This window comes from Macrotis lagotis, chromosome 1, assembly GCF_037893015.1.
Source record: "Macrotis lagotis isolate mMagLag1 chromosome 1, bilby.v1.9.chrom.fasta, whole genome shotgun sequence".
NCBI classification, from domain to species: Eukaryota; Metazoa; Chordata; class Mammalia; order Peramelemorphia; family Peramelidae; genus Macrotis; species Macrotis lagotis.
This window is the reverse complement of record NC_133658.1, coordinates 449,151,421-449,175,668: the sequence shown is the minus strand read 5'-3', so window position 1 is coordinate 449,175,668 and position 24,248 is coordinate 449,151,421. Positions and strand designations below refer to the sequence as shown.

General features: G+C 36.9%; 1 pseudogene; it reads left to right on the top strand.

Moving 5' to 3' along the window:
• The first annotated feature begins 10,200 nt into the window (after positions 1-10,200).
• Positions 10,201-20,952, top strand: LOC141506981 (sorting nexin-24 pseudogene; annotated as a pseudogene).
• The last annotated feature ends 3,296 nt before the right edge of the window (positions 20,953-24,248 follow it).

The following is a 24,248-nucleotide window of genomic DNA, read 5'->3' as shown; positions in this document are numbered from 1 at the left end:
TACAGAAGCCAGTTTCCCAGCTGATGGAAGTGTGTGCGCGTGTGACGTGTTTACATCTATAGGTATACACAGAAATGATGGGAGGAAAGGCCTTTGTGTTGAAGGTAGGCGGGAATTCCAGAAAGGGGAGGGAAGGGCAAGGGCAAGGGCGTGCCAGGCAAGGGAGAGCCACCGGTGTGAAAATCCAGACACAAAAACAGATCCAGAAAGTTCACATGAAAGAAAGTAAAATGTAGCAAAAACAAGAAAAGTCCATTTAGGGCCAAGTTGTGAAGGGCTTAAATAATGGTGACTGTGTTGGACCGGCACAAAGAGGACATTGGGGTAAGCAGGTGTGACCGGGGTAAGCCACTTCTTTTTTTCTGGGCCTTAGGCTACTCATCTGTAAAAGGAAAGGTTGAAATCAATGATTCCCGTTATGGTTTTATACAAACTTGTATAATTTTTGGTATACTTGGGTAGTAAAAGACAACAAATAAATATGTATTTTGGGGGCAGCTAGGTGGTGCAGTGGATAGAGTACTGGCCTTGGAGTCAGGACTACCTGGGTTCAAATCCAACCTCACACACTTAAATAATTACCTAGCTGTGTGGCCTTGGGCAAGCCACTTAACCCCATTGCCTTGAAAAATTAAAAAAAAAGAAATATGTATTTTTGCCGTACAGTTATTTTTCAGAATAACTGTCCAACTCTTCATGATCCCATTTGCTTGACAAGGATACTGGAGTAGTTTGCTAATTCCTTCTCTAGTGGAGGTTATTGAGGCAAACAATATTAAAGTGACTTTCTCAGCTATTGAGTATCTGAGGCAGCATTTGAACTCATATCTTCCTGACTTTCAGGCCTGGGAACTCTTATCCACCTAACTGCCCCTGAAGTATGTATTTATACATCTATATATAGATACATTTATATGTAAACAGCTATAATGCATATATGTACAACCAGTCTAGAACTTGAATAATTTTTAACAACATAATCACTATCCAATCATCAACAAGCTTTTATTAAGCAGTTATGTCAGACAATAAGTACTGTTATCACTCCCTGAGTTTCAATCACATAAATTTGATGCTTCTAAAAGTTAAAATCAATATATAAAAAAAAAAAATGACCTTTATTTTGACTGCTATCCACAGTTTATTTTGTCTATTCTAGACAAGCATGTGGCTAAACTATCCAAAGAACCTGACCTCAACAGTCTAACCTTCATGCCTTATTTTCTAACCTACCAATCTCTCAGGCTTAACAGAATTTTCACCTTTTCCATGTCTTTCCAGACAGCGGTCAGTGATGATCTCCTGAATTCAAATAGCACTTAATAGTCAGAACTAAATAAATATTTGTCTTGTCTTATTTGCTCTCTGTGTGTGAATCTTTCTTCCCAAGTTTTGAGTTCAAACCCCAGACTGACCACTTGTGAGATGTGGATCTTTAGGCAAAAACTTTCACTTGGCTGTGCCTCAGTTTCCTCATTTGTATAATTGAGATAATACAGTAATTGAACTTTTTTTCCTTTTTCACAAGGTGGTTTTTGAAGAAAGAACTCTGAAGTAGGGTTCTTCACCATGTTTAGTGAAATCTATGAGCCCCTTCTCAGAATGATGTTCTTAAACAAATAAAATACAATGCATAAAGACATCAATAAAATGCAAAGGAAACAACGTATAGTAAAATAAAATGTTCAGAAAACAAAACAAGTTCATGGACCAGTGGCTAATCTTTATTATATTGTAATTTTCTGTAGATTCACAAGTGCAGCCTGAACTAGATTAAAATGTAATTGAGAAATGTTAAACAAAATAAACAGATATACAACACAACATAGATAATGTTAACTGTGGTTTTTTTCTAAGTCAATATATGGCCCCTCTTTCTAGCTGAGTTTAGAAATCCTGGACTTGGATGGGGGAGACCTGGGTTTGAAGACTCCCTCAGTTACTTGATTGTATTACTGTGGATAAAAAAAATCACAACCTCTCAGAGCCCAGTTTCTGCATCTGTACTTTAGGACAAATAATGTTTGCCCTCCCTAAAAGTGCTTTGTAAAGCTTAAAAGATTCACCAGAAACACTATTAGAAAATTTATGAAGACAAATTAGAGCAGGCACAACTAATATGTTAAAAATTATATTATTTTGGAAAGCTTCATCACCATGCATAGGGTTTAGATTTTTGGTCCCAGTACTTGAATGTATTAAATCCTAATCTTAATAATAATTACAACACTTTATAGTTTATAAAGGACTTTCTCATCTCATTTCATGCCAACAAGAACTTTTTTGAAGTATAAAATAACAGGTATTATTGTCTCTATTTTACAGATGAGAAAACTAACATTCCATGGTGTCCCAGAAGTCTTAGTGCAGTTTAAAACCTCTTGAGATTTAGTCATTGTATGTCTTTTTGTGCATATCAAATCTATAAATAGTTATTCCATATCTATTAATGTTAAGTTCTTTATGTTAGGGGCGGCTAGGTGGTGTAGTGGATAGAGCACTGGCCCTGGAGTCAGGAGTATGTGAATTCAAATGCGGCCTCAGACACTTAATAATTACCTAGCTGTGTGGCCTTGGGCAAGCCACTTAACCCCATTGCCTTGAAAAAAATATATAAAAAAAAGATCTTTATGTTATATGACTTCTTTGTCTTCATGAATCTCAAAGATATAGCTGACTTATTTTGGGTAATATTAAGTCAGAGGTTCTTAAACCTTTTTGTGTCTTAGACCCAGGGGTTTGCTGGGGCCAACCCATATTGATTCAGGATAGCTAATTGTTAAATTTTCATTCTTGAATGCCCAGGGTAGGCAGCTACATATCAGAAATAGGTAAGCTCTACAAATCAAGGCTTGATCTATTGCCTTAATTTCTGGAGTTAAGAAATGATGGGGGGCGGCTAGGTGGCATAGTGGATAAAGCACCGGCCTTGGAGTCAGTAGTACCTGGGTTCAAATCCGACCTCAGACACTTAATAATTACCTAGCTGTGTGGCCTTGGGCAAGCCACTTAACCCCATTTGCCTTGCAAAAAAAACCTAAAAAAAAAAAAGAAATGATGGAGAAAATTTTTGACAATATAAATTAAACTATATAAGTGTGTTGTGCATTTTTGGAAAGTTAGTTGTTAAATGTTTACCAGCACATTCCTGAATGGAGCTCTGTGTCAGCCTTGGTGAAACTTATGACCCCTTCTCAAAATAACTTTTTCAAATGCAAAATAAAATACAAAACAAAATACATATAATCTTATGTATTACAAAGGAAACCAATTATTTTGAAATAGTTATCAAATAATTTTTAGAAATTGTTCATACACTCAAGGTTAAGAATTCTCATCGAATGCCTTACTTCCCATATATCACATATATACAAATATATGTATATATTTATATATGTATGAATCCTGTGTATGTGGATAAATAGCCAAAGGGTTTTGATACTTTTAAAGAGATCACATCAGGAAAACATAGATAAATCTAATTTCAGCATTTTATTTTATTTTTTTTTAGTTTTTGCAAGGCAATGGGGTTAAGTGGCTTACCCAAGGCCACACAATTAGGTAATTATTAAGTGTCTGAGGCCACATTTGAATTCAGGTACTCCTGACTCCAGGGCCGGTGCTCTATCCACTGTGCCACCTGCCCCTAATTTCAGTATTTTAAACAACAGTTTAAAGACTGAATTTCAAGTCCCATTTTGGGAATCAAACTTTTTTTTTAATTACATAAAAGAAAATGAACCACTTAATGAGCTGCGAGTTGAGCAAATAAATAGTTTTTAAAACTTGTACAAAAATAAAAGAGAGATTCCTTTATAATTCAGGTCCATAGAAGACAGTGTCATGACAGCCCAGAGTAAGGGTTTTTTTTTTTTAAATTCATTTCATTTCTCACAAGAGAAATTCTTTTAGTGTATTTATCTAGATACCTAAGAATATCACTAATTTTTTCCCTAGTCTGAACTTGTAAAAACACAAGGAAATATTGTACAATTGCTGTAAAATACCATTGTGCTGAATACAATGTTTGTGTATATTGTGTACATTGCTTTCTGGTTTTTGATAATGCCAGAAGAGAATTAGTATTATTAAAGTTTGGGCACTTCAGAAAATCATGAGTTTTTTCCCCCTGAAAATCAATAAAAGCCAGCTGAATGTGTTAGAGGTTAAGTCACTGTGAAAGAGATAGGGGGACCTTTATCTAGAGCAGAAGATGTTGAAGGCTCCACTCTAAGTGTACCCAGGATGGGGACATCCCTGGGAGGTGTAGAGTTTAGGACAAATCACATTGTGTCCCACTTGCCTCAAAAAATGGTTTGAATGAACCCAAAGGGCAGATTGAAGGCGATTAGAAGGGAAATGTTCTCACTGCAGTACAGCTTGTAATTTGATGGATGTGTGGGGGAAGTACAGAAAAGAGTGGCCAGGAGCCAAAGCCAGGCCTTCAGAGTTTAAATCCAGGTTGTACATATGTGGACATATTGAACTATTTCAGCATTAGGTGGCAGCCTACCTTCTCTCCTTCATATTGCTGGCCTGAGTCCCTGTAAAACCCAGGAGTCACTTAGTTTCATATAGGCGTCAGGGCACCCTAGTAAACTAACTCAAACTGGGGGAATTTTCAAACTGGTCCATTTTTTTTAAATGTTTAAACACAACAGACATCTTTATTTTTTGTTTCTCTCCTCCCTTGATTTTTCAAAGTTCAAACTTTTGTTTCTTCTTGGAATTTGGATGAGGGAAGACTTCTCAAATTTGTAGTAATTCTTGGAGAAGCCAAAATCTCATACTGGGAATTATTGGGGGGGGGGGGAAATTTCTTCAGGCTACCAGGACTGTCTCAGCAAATTAGAGGGACATATTCATTTTAGAGGTAGACTCTAATTTATGCATGAGATCCTTGTACTCTGTTGAATACTTACTTTGAAAAACTTAAAGGATAATTTTGTTCATCCAAGACACATGACCAGAAGTGCCATAGGGTATTAATTTCTCAAATCTAATTTGGGTAGAGGTATGCATGATAATCTTTTTTTTTTTTTTTTAGATTTTTCAAGGCAGTGGGGTTAAGTGGCTTGCCCAAGGTCACACAGCTAGGTAATTATTAAGTGTCTGTGACCGGATTTGAACCCAGGTACTCCTGATTCCAGAGCCGATGCTTTATCCACTACACCACCTAGCCGCCCCTCATGATAATCTTAATATAGCATGATGCTAAGATTTTTTTTAATATTCTCCAGTTTAAAAAAAATTCACAATAATTTAGGTTCCTGGAAGGCATACAGAGTTGCTTTCTAGCTCTTCCCTCCTAGGTTAGGATAACAAAAGCAACTTACCTTAAAAAACTATGATAAACTTGAGATGGGAAAGAGTAGAGAACAGAAGCCTCAAGTTTCCCCTTTTTTGTCCCCCTCAAAGAATTTCTGTGAATTTTCCCCTCTAAACGATCTCCAAATATAATAAAAGAAAAAGAGGGGGATATGTTTTAAATATCATTAATAAAGCTGTTTGCTATTTTCCTAAGTTGTTGGGAATGTTGGTATTTTATGCTGTTTCTGACAACTTGGTGCGTTTGTAAACATTAGAGTTTGCTTACTTTGATCTTGTTAATAGATCCAAAACTGGCATAGAGGAAAGAGTACTGAGCTTGGACTTAAGAAGCCTAAAATCAGATTCTCTCTTAGATACTTACAAGGAGATCACAAACTGATCATTTAAGCTTTCAGTGCTTCAGTGGTGCAGAGGATAGAGCACTGGCCTTGGAGTCGGGGTATGGAAGCTTTGAATCCAGCCTCAAACACTTGACTTTTACAAGCTGTGTGACTTTGGCAAGTAATTAACCCTCAGTTGTCCTACTTCATTCTGGCCACTGGACCCAGATGACTCTGGAGGAGAAAGTGAAGCTGGTGACTTGGCACAGCACTCCCTCACTCAAATCCAATTCATGAGCTTGTAATGGCATCGTCTTCCTGATGTCTGGTCTTCTTTGAAAATGAAGGACAAACATTTCTTGTTTATAATTTGGGGATTAAAAATGATTTGTACTATCTACCTCTCAGTGTTATTATATGATAGCTTGGCAAACATTAAAGTTTTATAAAAATGTGAAGCAATTATTCATCAAAATTGTGGTTCAATTTTTGTTTTTTTTTTCCTTCTCATGGTTTTTTCCCCCATTTGTTCTGATTCTTCTTTCACAGTATAACTAATATGGAAATATATTTAACATAGTTGTGCATGTATAACTTAGACTATTCTCTATCAAGCAGAGGAGGGAGGGAAGGAAGATAGGGAAGGAGAAAAAATGAGGAATTCAAACTCATAGAAAAAATGAATGTTTACATGTTGTTGGAAAAAATAAAGAAAAAAAAGAAGAGTGAAATTCATCCAATGCCCACCCCTCTTCTGTTGTGTGCCCACTGGCTAATCTATTACTTGCAACTATTGTAAACTGTTGCTTGACTCAGTCTCAGCTGAAGTCAAGTTCTCAGATGAATGTTGAATGGGGTGGGAGTGGAAAGTAGTAAGTTCTCCATTTATTTAGCAGCAAGCAAGAGTTTAAATACACTTCTTAGTTCCTGGTTTCTATCCATACACATGACATTCTCCAAATAGCCAATCAAACAATGCTTCACTGCTTGTGGACAGTAGATGATCAGTGAACTCAGAAAGTATACTTTTCTCAGGCTTACTGCTCTCACACAATGTTCCAGGAGTTGCCAAACAGGAGGAACAGATAAGAAGATCCAGAGAGACAACCCAGAAAATTAGGCCAAGGGTGTTCCTGGGTGGGCAAGAGGACTACTAGGCCATTCCCAGTCACACAATGACTTCTCTGTGACCCTCAACAATCCCCTACACTCTTCTTCTTATAATACCCCAAAGATGAGAAATAGCATATTTGATCATTTTCTTCTTTTTTAACTCTATTGTATTTCTTTAAATTCCTTTCTCTTTCTCCTTCTAAATTCCTCACATCAGAATGAATCTATCCCCAGGTCCTCTGAGATTTTTTTTTTTAATATAACTCCCTCAATAGTCTTTGACGATATAAGATTGTTTTTTCCCTTTGTTAGAATTTTAGCATTATATCATCATTTACTTCCTTTCAATTGCTCAAATCCAATTACATTTCTAAGTTTCTCTTAATTTTGTATTCACATTTCATAATTCCTACTCAACTCTGGTATTTTCATCAGAAATACCAGAAAATACTCTGTTCCATTGAAAGTAATTTTTCTCTTCATGGAATAATACCCAGCTTTGCTGAGTTATTCTTGGCTGTAGACCCAAATCTTCCATCTATTGGAATATTGTATTCCAAGAACTCTATGTCTGTATGATCCTGATGTAGTTCTTTGCTATTTGAATTCTTATTTTCTCGAAGTATGTAGTGTTATTATTGTTGTTTTGAGAAAAGGTATTCTAGATTGTGGTTATTACTGAATTTTTTTGGTTTTGGGCTTTCTTTTGATGTATTAAGGTGGATTCTTTCTAGCTTTCCTTTGCCCTCTTGTATTAATAGATTTTGGTTGTGTTTATTTAATATTTTTTAAATTATACCATCAGATATTTATTATGATTTTGGGGGATTTTGGTGATTTTTTAGGTTATCTTTCAACCTTACTTTTCAGATCAATAATTTCTGATATCAGATATCTTACTTTTTCTTTCTTATTTTCAGTCTTTTGATTTTGTTCTAGTATTTCTTATTCTCTTATGGAGTCATTGATTTCTGTTTGTTTTATCCTAATTGTCTAATTGTCAGGGAGTCTGTTACTTGAGTGATATTTATCACTTTCAGTTGAAAGTTTTTTATTCTCCATTTTTTCCCCTCCAGAGCTCTTATTTTGACATTTGTCTCTTGCTTCATTTCTTCTAGGTAGTCATGTAGTCTTTGTAGATGATATGACTTTGTAGATTTTTGCAGAGATCCTTTGGATCTCTACTTGTAATTGTTGTAACTATCTTCTAGGTTGGATTTTTTGGCATCTCTGGATTCATAATAATTATTTTTTATCTTCAGCTATTTATTTTTAAAAAACAGTAGTGTTTTATTATTTCCAATTACATATAAAGATAGCTTTCAACATTCAGTTTTTTATGATTTTAAGTTCCAAATTTTTCTCCCTCGCTTTCCCTCTCCCTTCCCAAGACAGCAAGCAACCTGATGTTATACAAGTACAATCATGTTAAACATATTTCATGTTGAAAAAGAATTAGAACAACAGAGAACACAAGAAAGAAAAAGCAAGAAGCAATTTTAAAAAAAAAATTTATTTAAGGCAATGGGGTTAAGTGATTTGCCCAAGATCACAAAGCTAGACAATTTATTAAGTGTCTGAGACCAGATTTTAACTCAGGTCCTCCTGACTCCAGGTCTGGTGCTCTATCTACTGTACCACCCAGCTGCCCCCCAAAAATAAATTTTATTTGTTTGGTTTTTTTGTTTGTTTTTTTAGATTTTTCAAGGCAATGGGGTTAAGTGGCTTGCCCAAGGTCACATGGCTAGGTAATTATTAAGTGTCTGAGACTGGATTTGAACCCAGGTACTCCTGACTCCAGGGCTAGTGCTTTATCCACTGTGCCACCTAGCTGCCCCTCAAAAACAAATTTTAAAGAGATGGAAATAGTGTGCTTTGATCTTCATTCAGACTCCACAGTTCTTTTTCTGAATGTGGATGGCATTATCTATTGCATGTCTTGTGGAATTGTCTTGGATCACTCTATTGCTGAGAAGAGTTGATCATCACACAATGTTGCTGTTCCTGTGTACAATGTTCTTCTAATTCTGCTCACTTCCCCTCAGCATTAGTTCCACAATAATTCTTTATTTTGGTCTATGTTTATTTGGTTTACTCTATTCTGCAGCATAAGTTACTAACTGGGGCTTTCTGCCAGGGATAGTTGTTATTTCCTACTGTCCTTTTTGGTAAGAGGACTGCTCTTGCTTGATCTCTACCCAGAACATTTACTTTTCATGCTGACTTCCATCTTCCTGGATCATGTCCTGGTAGTCTTGCTTTCCATATCAAGACATCCCAAGACAAATTGTTAGGGAACTGAGACCAGAGTTAAATTAATCTTCATATTGTCATGGTCCACACTAGTCACTACTTCTGATGACCTAGAAGTTTCTCATGAATTCATTCAACTATTTTTCTGCAACTGGATGCAAAGTCTTGCATGTTATATATGTCTCTGACTTGTATAGTAATTTCTAATGGATTTGGGCTTGCACTAGAGCTGATTTTGTCGTGAGGGAAAGACCATAAGTAGACTGAACAAGGGTACAATGGTAACAATAAGAATGGTTGATGTGTCAGTGGACACATCTACCTGGTGGAAGGTGACAATTAACAAGCACCTACCAGAGGCATTATGCAAGCTGCTGGGGATACTGACAAATGTGACATAATCTTGCCCTCAAGGAGTTTATGTTTTATGCAGGAGGAAACATGCATTTGTAGACAAATTAAGGCATAATGATTTGGGAGAAAAGACACTACTAGGTCAGGGATTACGAAAGGCTTCATCTAGAATTTTTGTCTGATCTTGAAGACACCAGGAAATTGAAGACGCAAATTTGCAAAGGCACAGAAATAGCAGATGGAGTGAAATAAAGAGAACTTTTGGGTTAGACTAAGGAGTGTGTGAAGGGGGAAAATGTAGAAAAGGCAAGGTAGAACCAGGTTGTGAAAAGCTGTAATTACCAAAAAGAGGATTTATTTATTATGTAAAAATCTATGAAAAAAACAGTGACTAGGAAAATCATTCCCCCCAAAAATTTATAACTGTCACAGATATCAAGATACTGAGAAAGAGGCAAAAAATGACAGAAGAGCTAACCGAGGAGGATAGATCCCAGTGTCTCTTGGCTTTACATGTGACTCCTCAGTTTCATTTTGCTAAAAATAAAATAGAGTGGGATACTTAAATTTCATCTCTAGACAGAGCTCAGCCTTCTAAGTCATTAGTCTCCAAGAGCAGCTTCCATTATTCTGACTAAATATGGCCTTTGAATTAGTCCAGGCTATTTACGAGAGCTCCCCCCAGATAAAAAAAACCAAACAGCATTTGGGTCCAGTCTCTTTTATGATCTCCATATAATACCATTCAGTACCTTTACCAGAGGTAAAGATGACCTCTGGCCATGTTCTTTAGAGGTTTATCAGAAAATTCACTTCATTATAACCAGATATGGACCATTTGGATGAAGAACTAGATCTGGGGCATAATTTATTTGCTTCTATAAAAGAGGAAGATGATGCCAATAGTTCAGTCATATCAGGATTCCTAATTCAAGAAAGAAATAGGTAACCAAAATGAAAAACATTCCTACAAAATTCTCTGTGACAAAGAACAAGAATCTGAGGAACTTAAAAAATACATCTACAAATGTTACAGATCTTGAAGACTGTGTGACATGGTGTCCTAAAAGAAAAAAAAAGATCCTGAAGAATCCTGTTTGCCTTGGGTTAAAGTGGATAACACAGAACAAAACAATGTTTCAGAGAAAGCTATTTATAAGCATATCCCAAAATCAATGCTCCAGTATGGTGACTGCAGTATTTCAACCTCCCTAGATTTCAGAGAAGAGTTGACATCATAAATTAGTGAGACATATTTCAGTCAATCATTCTGGATTTTAATAACCTGATCTCCTTAAGCAAGTAGAATGTTGGCACCTGTGTTCCCCATGTGTTGTTAATAAGACCCAGGTTCTACCTAGCACTCAGGGTTTATTTACAGCAAATCAGCTGCTACTGATTAGCAGGATGTGACAAGAGCAAGATATAATTGGTATCTGCTTACATTTTGGAAAAACAAATTATGTTGATTAACATCAAAATAGAGCTTAATAAGCCTTACTATATTTCATATATATATATATATATATATATATATATATATATATATATATATATATATATATATATATATATATATATATATATATATCATTTGACAATTAAGGCTTTCAAACCTCATGTTAATGATTTCATATCAAGTTCAGGGTACAAAGAATGCAGAGAAAAGAGTGGTGTCTTCACAACACAGAAGGGTTAATGGTGGCTCTCTTCCTTGTTTTTTCACTTCCAGTATTTTGTGTAGTATTCCTAAAGTATAAAACAATATTTGAAAAATAATTGTGTAAGTTCAATCACATTACTCTTTCCTTGAAAAAAGTTTTGTGAAATGTTAGATACAATTTAAAAATTTTAAAGTATTGTTTTTATCTTATGTTTTTAATTTCTACTTTTCATGTTTTATCACATCATATATATTAATATAGTTACATATTTTTATACTTTATAAATAATATGCACTTATGGCTATAGGATCATAAAATTTTACTAATACAGATTTCCATTTCAAAAAGTTTTGAGATCTTAGAAGAAACTTCTTTTTCTTCCTGGATATTATCTTTAGACAGTTGTTTGTATATATGGGTGCTTTAAGTTGGGTATCTCTTGTATTGCTCCCTTAGCTCAATTTTCTCTCTTAAGTTACATTAATTTGTGAAAGGTCATTCACTAGTCTCCTACTAACTAATGTGTTTTATCCTTCCTACAGGCTATTTATTTTCCAGGCTTCTTTCACCTTAGAAATCCTTACTGAGAGTATCAAATATAAATCATCCAATCACTTAACACACATTTATTAAATGCTGGGGATACAAATATAAAGGATGAAATACTCCCTGATCTTTTTTAATAGAATTTTTATTTTTGGGGTGGCTAGGTGGCACAGTGGATAGAGCACCAGCCCTGGAGTCAGGAATGCCTGAGTTCAAATCCAGCCTCAGACACTTAATAATTACCTAGCTGTGTGGCCTTGGGCAAGTCACTTAACCCCATTTGCCTTGCAAAAAACCCTAAAAAAAAGAATTTTTATTTTTTCCAATAATATGTAAAAATAGTTTTCAGCATTAATTTTTTCTAAAGATTTTGAGTTCTGGGGCAGCTAGGTGGAGCAGTGGATAGAGCACTGGCCCTGGAGTCAGGAGTACCTGAGCTCAAATCCGGTCTCAGACACTTATTAATCACCTAGCTGTGTGGCCTTGGGCAAATCACTTAACTCCATTGCCTTGTAAAAAAAAAAAACAAACCTAAAAAAAAGAAAGATTTTGAGTTCCAAATTTTTCTCCCTTCTTCACTCCCCTCCCCAAGATGGCAAGCAATCTAACTTATACATGTGTAATCATATTAAACATATTTCCACATTAGTCATATAAACAATCCCTATTCTTGAGGAATTTATATATATATATATATATTTTTTTTTAGGTTTTTGCCAGGCACGGCTAGGTAATTATTAAGTGTCTAAGACCGGATTTGAACCCAGGTATTCCTGACTCTAGGGCCGGTGCTTTATCCACTGCACCACCTAGCTGCCCCAGAATTTATTTAATGAGAGAAAAGATGAATATGTAGGAAGAAATGTGTAGAGAATAAATGCAGAGTAGTTGTGAGGGAGTGCAATAGTAATTGGGGGAACAGGAAAGGCTTTGTGAAGAAACCCATTAATTCTTTCTAGGAAAAAATGTTTTAAAATGAATAAAACAAAATGCATAGAGTTACAAAGAAAACAATTACATTGAAATACAAATTATCAAAATACTTTTAAAGCATTTGTAGACCCTAGATTAAGAACCCCCAATGTCATATGTGATATTGAACTATATTTTGAAGGAAGAGAGACTCTGTGAGGTGGAAGTAAAGAGTGAGTGCATTCCAATTATTAGAGAAATGCAAATTAAAACATCTCTGAGGTACCACCTCACACCTCTCAGACTGGCCAATATGACCAGAAAGGACAATGATCAGTGTTGTAGGGGATGGGGGACATCTGGGACACTAATACATTGTTGGTGGGGCTGTGAACTCATCCAAACTTTCTGGAGAGCAATTTGGAATTACTTCCAAAGGGCAACAAAAATGTGCATATCCTTTGTTCCAGTAATACTACTATTGGATCTATACCCTGAAGAGAGTATGAAAAAGGCTAAAAACATAATTTGTACAAAAAATATTCATAGCAGCCCTGTTTGTGGTGGCAAAGAATTGGAAATTAAGTGAATGTCCTTCAATTGGGGAATGGCTTAACAAACTGTAGTATATGTATGTCATGGAACACTATTGTTCTATTAGAAACCAGGGATGGGAATTCAGAGAAGCCTGGAACGATTTGCATGAACTGATACTGAGCAAGATGAGCAGAACCAGAAAAACATTGTATGCCCTAACAGCAACATGGGGGGTGATGATTAACCTTGATGGACTTGCTCATTCTATCTGTGTAACAATCAGGGATAATTTAGAATTGTGGAGTTTGAACAAAGACCAAAGACTATTTAATTTAGTAAAAAACTCCATTATCTTATGTAATTTTTCTATCTCTTTCTATATTCTCTCTCTTTCCCTGTTGGGAACCATTATGCATGGGAGCATTGTAAATTATCATCACCTGGTGCCTTTGAGCATCAGAACCTTGATTTGCTAAGTGCCATGGGAGTGGGAATGGATTAGGGTATGGGAAGGATATTTAAGCATTTTTATTCTGGTGAATAAATGGAGCACTTGGAGATCTTGATGGAGTACTTGTCTCCTTTGTAATCCTTCCCTCCAGTGCTCACCTGGGGAAAGGATAAGGGAGTCCAGAACTGGGACTCTACATATGGCATCCAACAGGGACTAAACATATAGTACAAAGGTGTGTAATCTGAGTAAAGTCCGGAAGAAGGACATAGCAGATACAAGCAAGAGAACCAGGTGACATCCCAGAGTGGAGGACTCTGGAGAAGGTAACAAGTGTACCATGGGGCTGATGTTAAGGATGTTGGAACAAGGAAGTGTGAAGGAAAATGCATTTGCCTCTCTGGCCTGAGGCAGAAGAAATAAAGAAGTATTTTCAAGAAAAGTTTAGGATCAGTCCACCTAGGGAAGAGATTTCAGCAGTACAAAAGGCCACCGAAAAAGCAAAAGATCAGGGAGACAGTTTAATGGATCTAGCAGCTGAGTTTCAGTCATATCTTGTTATTAAGGAGCCAGATCCTTTTAATCCAGGAAACCTTAGGCTAAGACATAAGCCACTAGACATAAAAGCAGTCAGAGATTTAAAGAAGGCAGTGGGGGAATACAGGGCAAGATCACCTTTTATCTGGCTACAATTGAATACTTGCATACTTCATATTAACACCTAATGATTGGAAGCAGATAGAGCATGTTTGTCACATGGAAAACCTGTTTTTTGGATGACAGAGTTTATAGAATAATGTAGACAGATGGCTTTGAGGCATGCACAAGGTCCCAATGTCACCACATATTATGAACAGTTAAGTGTCACAGGTCAATTTTTCAACAATGTAGACCAAGTATATTATGGGTTAGAGACATATGAAAGAATTGCTACCTGTGTAAAGAATTCCTGGGGATATATTCCAACGCAAAATGATAAGAAAGAACTATTTGCACTGATTAGACAAAGAAATGATGAGGCTTTTGTAGATTTCTTTGCCTGGTTACAGGAGGCAGTAGGAAGAACTTTAGGAGATGTAGCAGGAATAGATGTATTAATAAAACAATTAGCATGGGCTAATAATGCAGATGCTGATTGTCAGAAAGCAATGACTGGCTTAAGAAGGGATGCCACTATTGAGGAAATGATTCAAAGATGTGACAGAGTAGGGTCTCAGGTATATCATACAGAATTAATAACAGAGGTATTTGCTAATATGTGCATTGGAAATAAAGAGAAACGGACTTGCTTTGTGAAAAACCTGGACATTTAAAGAAAGGTTGTTGGTGTGCCCAAGGAGCTAAACCCACTGTGTATGTGGGATAGACTGGAGTGAGCAGATATAAAGCAGGAAGGTAAGTTAGGAGGTTGTTGCAATAACTTAGGCGAGACGTATCAAATTGCTTTTATTCTTAGGAAGACCCGGGTGATGAGGAAGGGAGGTAGATAATTTGGAACTTAAAAAATTTTTTAAATAAATATTGAAAATTATTTTTACATGTAATTGGGAAAGAAAACATTATAAATCATTTAAATGACAAGTGATGAGGGCCTGAACCAAAGAGGCAGGCTGCGTGAAGAGAGAGAGAAGGAGTTACAATAAAGAGATATTATGGATAAAAAAATGGGACCGTTGACAACGCCCCACTGTGTGGGGTGACAGAAAGTAAAAGGGTGAAGATAATACTGAAATTACTAACTTGGGAGACTGGATATTTGATAATACCTTGGACAGAAATAGTCGAGTTTTGAAGAGGACAAGTTTTGGGGGGCAAGATAATGAACTCAGTTTTGGAGATGTTAAGTATGACATTCAGTTTGATATGTTCAACAAGCAACTAGTGATGTGGAATTGAACAAGGGAAGAGGAAGAGGGGCTAGAGTTATAGATTTGTAGTCTTCTTATAGCTGATGATTAAAACTATGGGAAAGAGAGAGAATATAAAAAGGAGAGAAGAGGGCAAAGGTAAAAATTTTGAGAATACCCATAATTAGGGGGAAATGCCATGGATGATGACCTGACAAAGGAAATAGAGGTGCAATTATGTGCATATTATGAGAGAATAGTGTCACAAAAACCCAAAGAAGAGAAAATATACAGGAGATGGAGGCCAATTAGAGAAACAGAGAGGTTAAAGAAGATGATGAATGAGAAAAGACCATCAGATTTGGTGAGGAAGAGATCCCAGGTGAGAACAGTTTCAGTTGAGTGATGAAGTTAGAAGCCAGATTGGAAATTATAGTTAAATTTTGGTTAAATGTGCCAGGAAGTGTTGCCTGAACCAGACTATAATATAATTGGGAAATATTTAACAAAATAAATGTAGGTGCATTAAAACATAAATGATATTATGCTTTAAAATTAAGTCATTATGCAGTCTACAGAGATCCTCATGTAAGAATTTAGTGACTTAGATTTCTATTTGATTTTGACACTGCTGGTAAAGACAACTCTCTTAAGGGGTTTGGCTGAGAAAGAGAGAACTATAGGATGATAGTTTGAGGGGTTTGTAAGTTCTAGTGGAGGGTTTTTTTTTTAAGTTTGAGAGAAGGGGCAGATAGGTGGTGCAGTGGATAGAGCACCAGCCCTGGAGTCAGGAGTACCTGAGTTCAAATCCAGCCTCAGACACTTAATAATTACCTAGCTGTGTGGCCTTGGGCAAGCCACTTAACCCCCATTGCCTTGCAAAAAAAAAAAGAAAATTTAAAAAAAAAGTTTGAGAAAAAGGTATGTTTAAGACTATCAGGAAAAGTTAGGGAGAAGTTAAAGAGTAGAAAGATGACTGAAGTTGAATTCTGTCAGAGAAGATTGATGGGGATGGAATTAAGGGCAAAGGTTGAGAGGCTGGACTTAGTAAAGGAGGACAATTTATCATCAAACACTGGGAAAAAGAGGAAAGAGAAGGAGAATGATTGAGGATGGAATTAAAGGCAAAGGTTGAGAGGCTGGACTTAGTAAAGGAGGACAATTTATCATCAAACACTGGGAAAAAGAGGAAAGAGAAGGAGGATAATGACAAGTTTTGAGATGAAGGAGAGGAGAGAAAAGAAAGTGTGGCCTCAAATATTTTGACAAGGTCCTTAGGAAAGAGTTTTCAGAAGGAGAGTTGGGAAAGGAAAAAATGATTTGTGATAGTTTCTGTGGGGAAGGAGAGAGAGAATTAAATACAGCCCAACTGAAAGTGGATAATGTGAATTTAATGTGTATTCAGTCAGCTTGACTTTGTGTTTTTCTCCTGCTCTATTCAGCAACCTATGAATGTGAGTGGGGGGAGGTTGATAGTGGAGATAATCTAGCACTGAATTTTAGCAAGAAATGAGTGGCAATAGGACAAGGACTGGAGGAATTTGGCAGGAATGCTGGACTTGGGAGTCAATAAGACGTGAGTTCAAATACTGCCTGATGACACTTCCTAGCTGAGTGAAACTGGACAAATAATATAAATTCTTTTTGCTTCAATTTTCCCATCTATAAAATGCACTTATGTGCCAGAATCAAGCTATAAAATATCCTCATCTACAAAATGCACATATGCCCCAGAGTCAATAAGATAAAATGAGATAAGGGATGGCTAGGTGGCGCAGTGGATAAAGCAGGGTCCCTGGAGTCAGGAGTACCTGGGTTCAAATCCGGTCTCAGACACTTAATAATTACCTAGCTATGTGGCCTTGGGCAAGCCACTTAACTCCATTTGCCTTGCAAAAAAAAAAAAAACACCTAAAAAAATAAAATGAGATAACATATATAGCACTTTACGAACTTTAAATCACTATATAAATTCTAGATAGTGTCATTATTAATATTAGTAGTGGTGGCAGTAGTAAGCAACAGAGTTGAAAGGCTTTAGGGTTGGGATTGGAAAGGGAACAAGTTAAGTTAGATCATGTATTGAAGGAGACAAAGATTAGAAGTGTTTAAGAAAAGAAAAAAATAGGTATAGGAAGGGTGATACATAGGAAAATATGGGATGATAGGGAGATCAGAAAAATGTCAGAGTTTCTGAGTAAGGAAGGGAAACAAACATGAGTAAGATCTATTGTGTGACCTTTTTAAAGAATGACTGAGGGGAAGTGAATGAATAGGTCATAGGACTTAAAGAGAATGAACAATTGGAAGATTAGGAAGTTTGAAGGATTGTAATGGTGAATATTAAAGTCATGAAGGGAAGTTAATTTACTATAAAATGGAAATTCCAGAAGAGTAGTGGAAAAGATTGGAATGGGACATGAATGGGGTTGGCTTGAAAAGGATAGGAAAAAAAGAAAATGAGGTTAGGGGTTGGGAATAGTTTGCCAATTACTTATTGATTAATGCAAATCAAGAGGTTTGATTTCTGTTGGGAAAACTGGATTATTCACTTATTCAAAATATGTACTATTTCCAATTGTACCATTTTTTTTCTCTATAAAAATGTCTTTCAACTGCTTTCCCTACTTTGCATTCAATAAAGAAAAGGGGAGGAAAACTGAAAGTTTAAATCAGTTTCAGAGCTCAGATTACTTTCTTTCCAGTCTATAGGATGAGCTATTAGACCCCAATTTAAAAAGGATCTTACTCGAATACATCTATTTTGTTCATAGAACAGAGAACAAATAACGCTTCATACATATCCTAGAACTCTTGAGTCACACTAGTAGTTTGAGCCAAATGAGAATAAGAGATCTACTGTTACTTGATTTACTAGGTCAGACTAGATGAGGGAAGTTAGAGGGTGTTTCTCTTACAGTCACCATCTTTGGAATGTTATTCGGTTAAGCAGCCCATAGAGACAGAGACAGGACCCGGGATTTCATTGGTTTATGGCCTGTCTGATGAAAAACTTACACTATGAATGCTATGTAAAAAGCCATACTACTCATTGAGGAGAGTTTTAATTATGCTTCTAAGTCAGCAATATAGGGAAATTTTTATTTCAGGGATAAAGCCTGTAAAATTATTTTCATATATAATTCTTTCCATTAACTGTGAGAACGTGAAAGACTTTAAGTGCCCCTCCCCCTCCCCTTTTCTTTTGAGCTTAGAATCTGATCAACTTTCCTGCTGAATGAAGCAATATGAAAAATTGTTCAAAGTTGTTTTTAAATAATCCTTGTATGTCAGAAATTTAAATGTATCCTTTTAAGACTACTATATATATATATATTTTTTACTTGGAAATTTATTTAGCACTTCACCAAAAAGATATCATTATTATTTCTTGTTACAGTTGAACATCTATAACTTAAGGATATTTATTAAGATAAGAGAACTTTTCTCCTTTCATTGCTTAACTCACATACTCTGGTGTAATCATTTTGAAATCATATTGACATTATTGTCTTAAAAAAGAATACAGATGAGTTAAAAATTGTTTTTGTTAAACAGAAGGTGTCATATACTAAAAAAAAGTTAGGGATTAATTATATAAGTATTTTTCAAAGGACATTTTTTTTCTTTTTCTTTTTTCATGTGAAATTTCTTAGTTGCTTCTTCAGCTTCTTTCCCTTCCTTCCAGTACTTTCCTTATCACCCACTGACTCCATCTTTTTACTATATTATGCCATTATATTCCTTGCCTTCCTGTGTCATGTCTATATATGGTCCTTGCAACAGCTCTTATAAATGAGAAAGTTCATATGTATAATCAGTATCTTCTTCCCATGCAGGAATACAAACAGTTCAATATCATTAAGTTCCTCACAGTGAGCCCTTCTCATCTGCCCTCTCTATGAGTCTTATACTTGGATCAAACTTTCTGTTCAGCTCTGGTTGTTTCAATAGGAAAGTTTGAAAGTTTCCTGTTTCATTGAAAATCCATCTTTTCCTCTGAAAGAAGAAGTTTAGTTTTGCTGGGTAGATGATTCTTGTTTGTAAACCAAGATCTTTTGCCTTCTGGAATATCATATTTCAATCCCTATAAGCCCTTAAAGTAGATGCTGCCAGATCCCGTGTAATCCTGACTATGGTTTTTTTTTTTTAGGTTTTCGCAAGGCAAATGGGGTTAAGTGACTTGCCCAAGACCACACAGCCAGGTAATTATTAAGTGTCTGAGACTGGATTTGAACCCAGGTACTCCTGACTCCAGGGCTGGTGCTTTATCCACTGTGCCACCTAGTTGCCCCAGTAATCTTGACTATGGAGCCTTGGTAGTTGAATTGTTTGTTTCCTGGCAGCTTCTAGAATTTTCTCTTTGATTTGGGAATTTTGGAATTTGGCTATAATGTTCCTGGAAGTTTTTCTTTGGGATCTTTAGGAGGTGACTGGTGAATTCCCTCAATTTCTATTTTACCCTCTGCTTCTAGGATCTCAGGGCAATTTTGCTGTATTATTTCTTTTTTTTTTTAATTTATTTTTTTATTCTCATTTTGTACAAATGTTTTTTTACATTAATAAAATATTCTTGTTTACAAGTAAATAAAATACCCCTCCCCCCATGAATATAGATAGACTTGTTTGGGCAGAAAAAAAGTAAAGGGAAGGGGGCGGAGGCAGCAGGAAGAGGAGGGGGTCGGCCCTCAGGCCGCCCAGTCGGGCTGACCTGGCCATAGAGGTCTACATCCCGTCCTTTCCTTACAAAGAGAGCGAGCTGGAGGGAGGCTACACAGTCTTTAAGATAGAAGTCTTAATGAGTGGACGGAAGCATTTTGTAGAAAAAAGGTACAGTGAATTTCATGCTCTGCATAAAAAGCTCAAGAAATGTATAAAAACTCCAGAAATTCCTTCCAAACATGTTAGAAACTGGGTCCCAAAAGTCTTGGAGCAGCAACGACAAGGTTTGGAAGCCTATTTACAAGCTGTCATTTTGGAAAATGAGGAGCTTCCAAAGTTATTTCTTGATTTTCTAAATGTACGACATTTACCCTCTCTACCAAAGACAGAAAGTTGTGGCTCTTTTGAGGAAACAGAATCTGAAGAGTCGAGCAAACTGTCCCACCAGCCAGTGCTGCTGTTCCTAAGGGATCCATGTTTTGCCTACAGCCAATGATGATTTTCCAAATGTAGTTATTGAAGGAGTTCTCCATGGGATATTTTACCCTCATCTACAGCCCAGGTAGAAATCCTGTGTGGCTAAAGAAGCTGGAGCAAGTTTCAAAGTCTTAGTCAAGAAAATCGATATCTCCCAAAATACCTAAACTCTGTGACATAATAGCTATAGTCTTTGCTAAAATTCATAGTTCTAGCTACATTCAGGGAAGTGTATATTTCCTTTAAAATTGTGCTTTTCAAAAATAGAAACTGAACTTGGGTTTTGGTCAAGCAAAGACAAAATTTTTAAGAAGTAGGATATTGTAGCCTTCCTAGAAACAAATAAAAAGGAGGCCTACAGAGAAGGTTCTTATGACTGTTGCCTCCTAAAAGCTCTTATGCAGTATGAATGAATTCTTCTTGTCTGCATCAGCAACACTTTAAGTTAAATGAGGGTCACATATTGAAGACTGAATCAAACTGAGACTGACAGAATAACTTTAGAAACTTTGTTTAATTTGGATTTTTCAGTATACTAATCTCGTTACCTTGGGACTTTCCCATCTGACTAAAGGTATATCCTGAAGAGCTAGCACCAAGAGAGGTTGAAACAAATAAATGTGAGAAATTTGGCTAAACTGGAAATTGAGAATAACTTGAAAATATTAGCATATTTGTATTGACACCCCCCTCTTATCCACTGCCCCCCCCCCCAATTTATTGATGAAAAGTAAAGACATATATGCTTGCCATCTGCACTTGGGTATTTCAGTTGAAAACTAAATAGCAATTCCATTTTAAGGTGGTTGATTTTAGTAAACTCCTGGGTGGCAATGTATTCAGAAACAAATTTAGAATCCTAACTAATGAATTCCACTACTGCTATTAATAGTCTAATTGCATAAACTCAAGGCCTTCCTGCATTTTTAAGATAAATTATACAAAAGACATTTTATGCTGCTTCATGGTGAAGACAATTAGTATTGCCATGTAATTTAATAGCATCCACTTAGAATAAGAAGGCTTTTCAAATGTTGGAGATTCACTAAAGTAGTTTGTATATTACTGAATACTGAACTGTAAAATAAACTTAAGATATAAGAAAAAAAAAGTAAAGGGAAGAGAAAAAAAATTAAAATTAAAAAAAATAATAGTAATAATTGTAGGTATGGCCAGGTGGCGCAATGGACGAAGCACCAGCCCTGGAGCCACGAGCACCCGAGTCCACATCCAGCCTCGTAAACCCAATAATCACCCAGCCATGTGACATGCAAGCCACCTGATCCCCACTGCCCTGCAAAAACCAAAAAGAAGAAAAAAAAAGACCCAAAATAAAATAAAATAGTAATAATAGTAGGGGTGGCTGGGTGGCAGACAGAGCATTGGCCCTTGAGCCAGGAGCACCTGGGTCCAAATCCAGCCCAGACACCCAAAGCTATGTGGCCCCAGGCAGGTCACCCAGCCCCACTTGCCCTGTACCCTCCCCCAAATAATAATAACAAAAAATGTGGTTGAGTCTTTGTTTCAACAACAACAACTCTGTCGGGAGTGGGTCACATTCTTTATGGTAAGTCCATCACAAAAGTTACTTCCATATTTTTCCAACGTTGCCATTGCTGATCGCAACTCCCTCCTTTCTTATTTCTCCACTACCATGTACTATATTTTCTCTCTCCTTTCACTCTGACTCTGCTGTAGGGTAGATGAGTGGCACAGCAGACAGGTCCCTGGTCCTGGAACCAAGTGGCCCTGAGCCTCCATACCACCCTTTAGGCCCAGAATCCACCTGGCCCTATGGTCCTAGACAGGCCTTCCAATCCCAGCCCCTTGCAAGAAGTAAAAAAGAAAATGTGTTATATCTGACCACTCTCCCACCATGGTCTATCCTCTCCTCCTTTATTCACATCCCCACCCCTTCTCTGTGCTCCGCCCTCCTTCTTACTCCAGCTGCCTTTACCCCATTGAGTGTATTTGCTGTTTCCTCTCCTAGCCATCTCTGATGAGAGCAAAGGTTCCCTCATTCCCCCTTGCCTCCCCCACTTCCATATCATTGCAATAGCTCATTGTAATAAAAAAAAATCTTATTATGTGAAATATCTTGGACTATTCCCCCTCTCCTTTTTCTTTCTCCCATTCCCTTTCCCTTTTTTTCCTATTGACTCCATTTTTACACCATATTTTATCTTCAAATTCAGCTTTCTCCTGTGCTTCAACTATAAAAGCTCCCTCTACCTGCTCTATTAACTGAGAAGGTTCATATGAATATTATCAGTATCATTTTTCTATACATGCAGTTCATCCTCATTAAGTCCCTCATATTTCTCCCCTCTCCTCCACTCTCTATGCTTCACCTGAGTCCTGTAACTGAAGAACAAACCTTCTGTTCAGCTCTGGCCATTCCAAAAGGAACCTTTGAAATTCCCCTGGTTCATTGAAAGTCCATCTTTTTCCCTGGAAGAGGACATTCAGCCTTGCTGGGTAGTTCATTCTTGGCTGCATTCTAAGCTCTTTTGCCTTCCAGTATATTATATTCCAAGCCCTACGAGCTTCCAGTGTAGTTGCTGCTAAGTCCTGTGTGATCCTGACTGCAGCTCCACGATATTTGAACTGTGTCCTTCTGGCTGCTTGTAATATTTTCTCTTTGACTTGGGAATTCTGGAACTTGGCTATAATATTCCTGGGGGTTGGTTTTTTGGGATCTCTTTATCAGGGGGATCGGTGGATTCTCTCCATTTCTATTTTGCCCTCTGCTTCTAGAATATCAGGGCAATTTTCCTGTAGTAATTCTTTGAAAATGATGTCAAGGCTCTTTTCCTGATCATGACTTTCAGGTATTCCAATAATTTTTAAATTATCTTTCCTAAGTCTGTTTTCCATATCAGTTGTTTTTTCAATGAGATATTTCACATTTTCTTCTAATTTTTCATTTTTTTGGTTTTGAAGTATTGATTCCTGATTTCTGGTAAATTCATCTATCTCCCTGAATTCTATTCTTTGTCTGAAGGATTTGTTCTCCTCAGAGAGTTTTCTTATCTCTTTTTCCATCTGGCCAATTTTGCTTTTTAAAGCTTTCTTCTCCTCAGTAACTTTTTGAACTGTTTTATCCATTTGACCTAAGCTGGTTTTTAGCTTGCTATTTTCTTCAGCATTTTTTTGGATTTCCTTGACTAAGCTGCTGACTTCATTTTCATGTTTTTCCTGCATCTCTCTCCTTTCTTTTCCCAGTTTTTCTTCCAACTCCCTCATTTGATTTTCAAAGTCTTTTTTGAGCTGTGTCACACATCCTGTGCCCAATTTCTGTTTTTCTTGGAGTCTTTAGATGCAGGAGCTTGTGCTTCCTCATCTGCAGACTGAGTATTTTGATCCTTGTTGGGCTCATTTGCAAAATATTTCTCAATGATCTTCCTCTTGTATCTTTGCTTGCTCATTTTCCCAACCTAAGCCTGTTTTTTGGGGTGCTTCCTGAACTTTTGGGACACTCCCACAAGGGTCTCAGTGTGTGAGGCTCTGTCCTTCCTCCTGGTCTGTGAATGACCATAAGCACCCCACTCTGCCACGGGGCTGAGGTGGGAGGACCCTGCTGTTCTATGGGGGGGCCTAGACTGGGATCAGGATCTGAATGTGTTCAGAGCCCCAGAGTCCTGTTCCAGGGGCAGAGGACAGAGCTAGGCAGTCTCTCTTCACTCCCCTCCCTCGGCTCAATGGGCTCATGCCCTGGGGGCTCCTGCTTACCAGCTCCACCTGCTTCTGTTTCCGGGTCTGGGCTGCTTGCTGTGTGCCC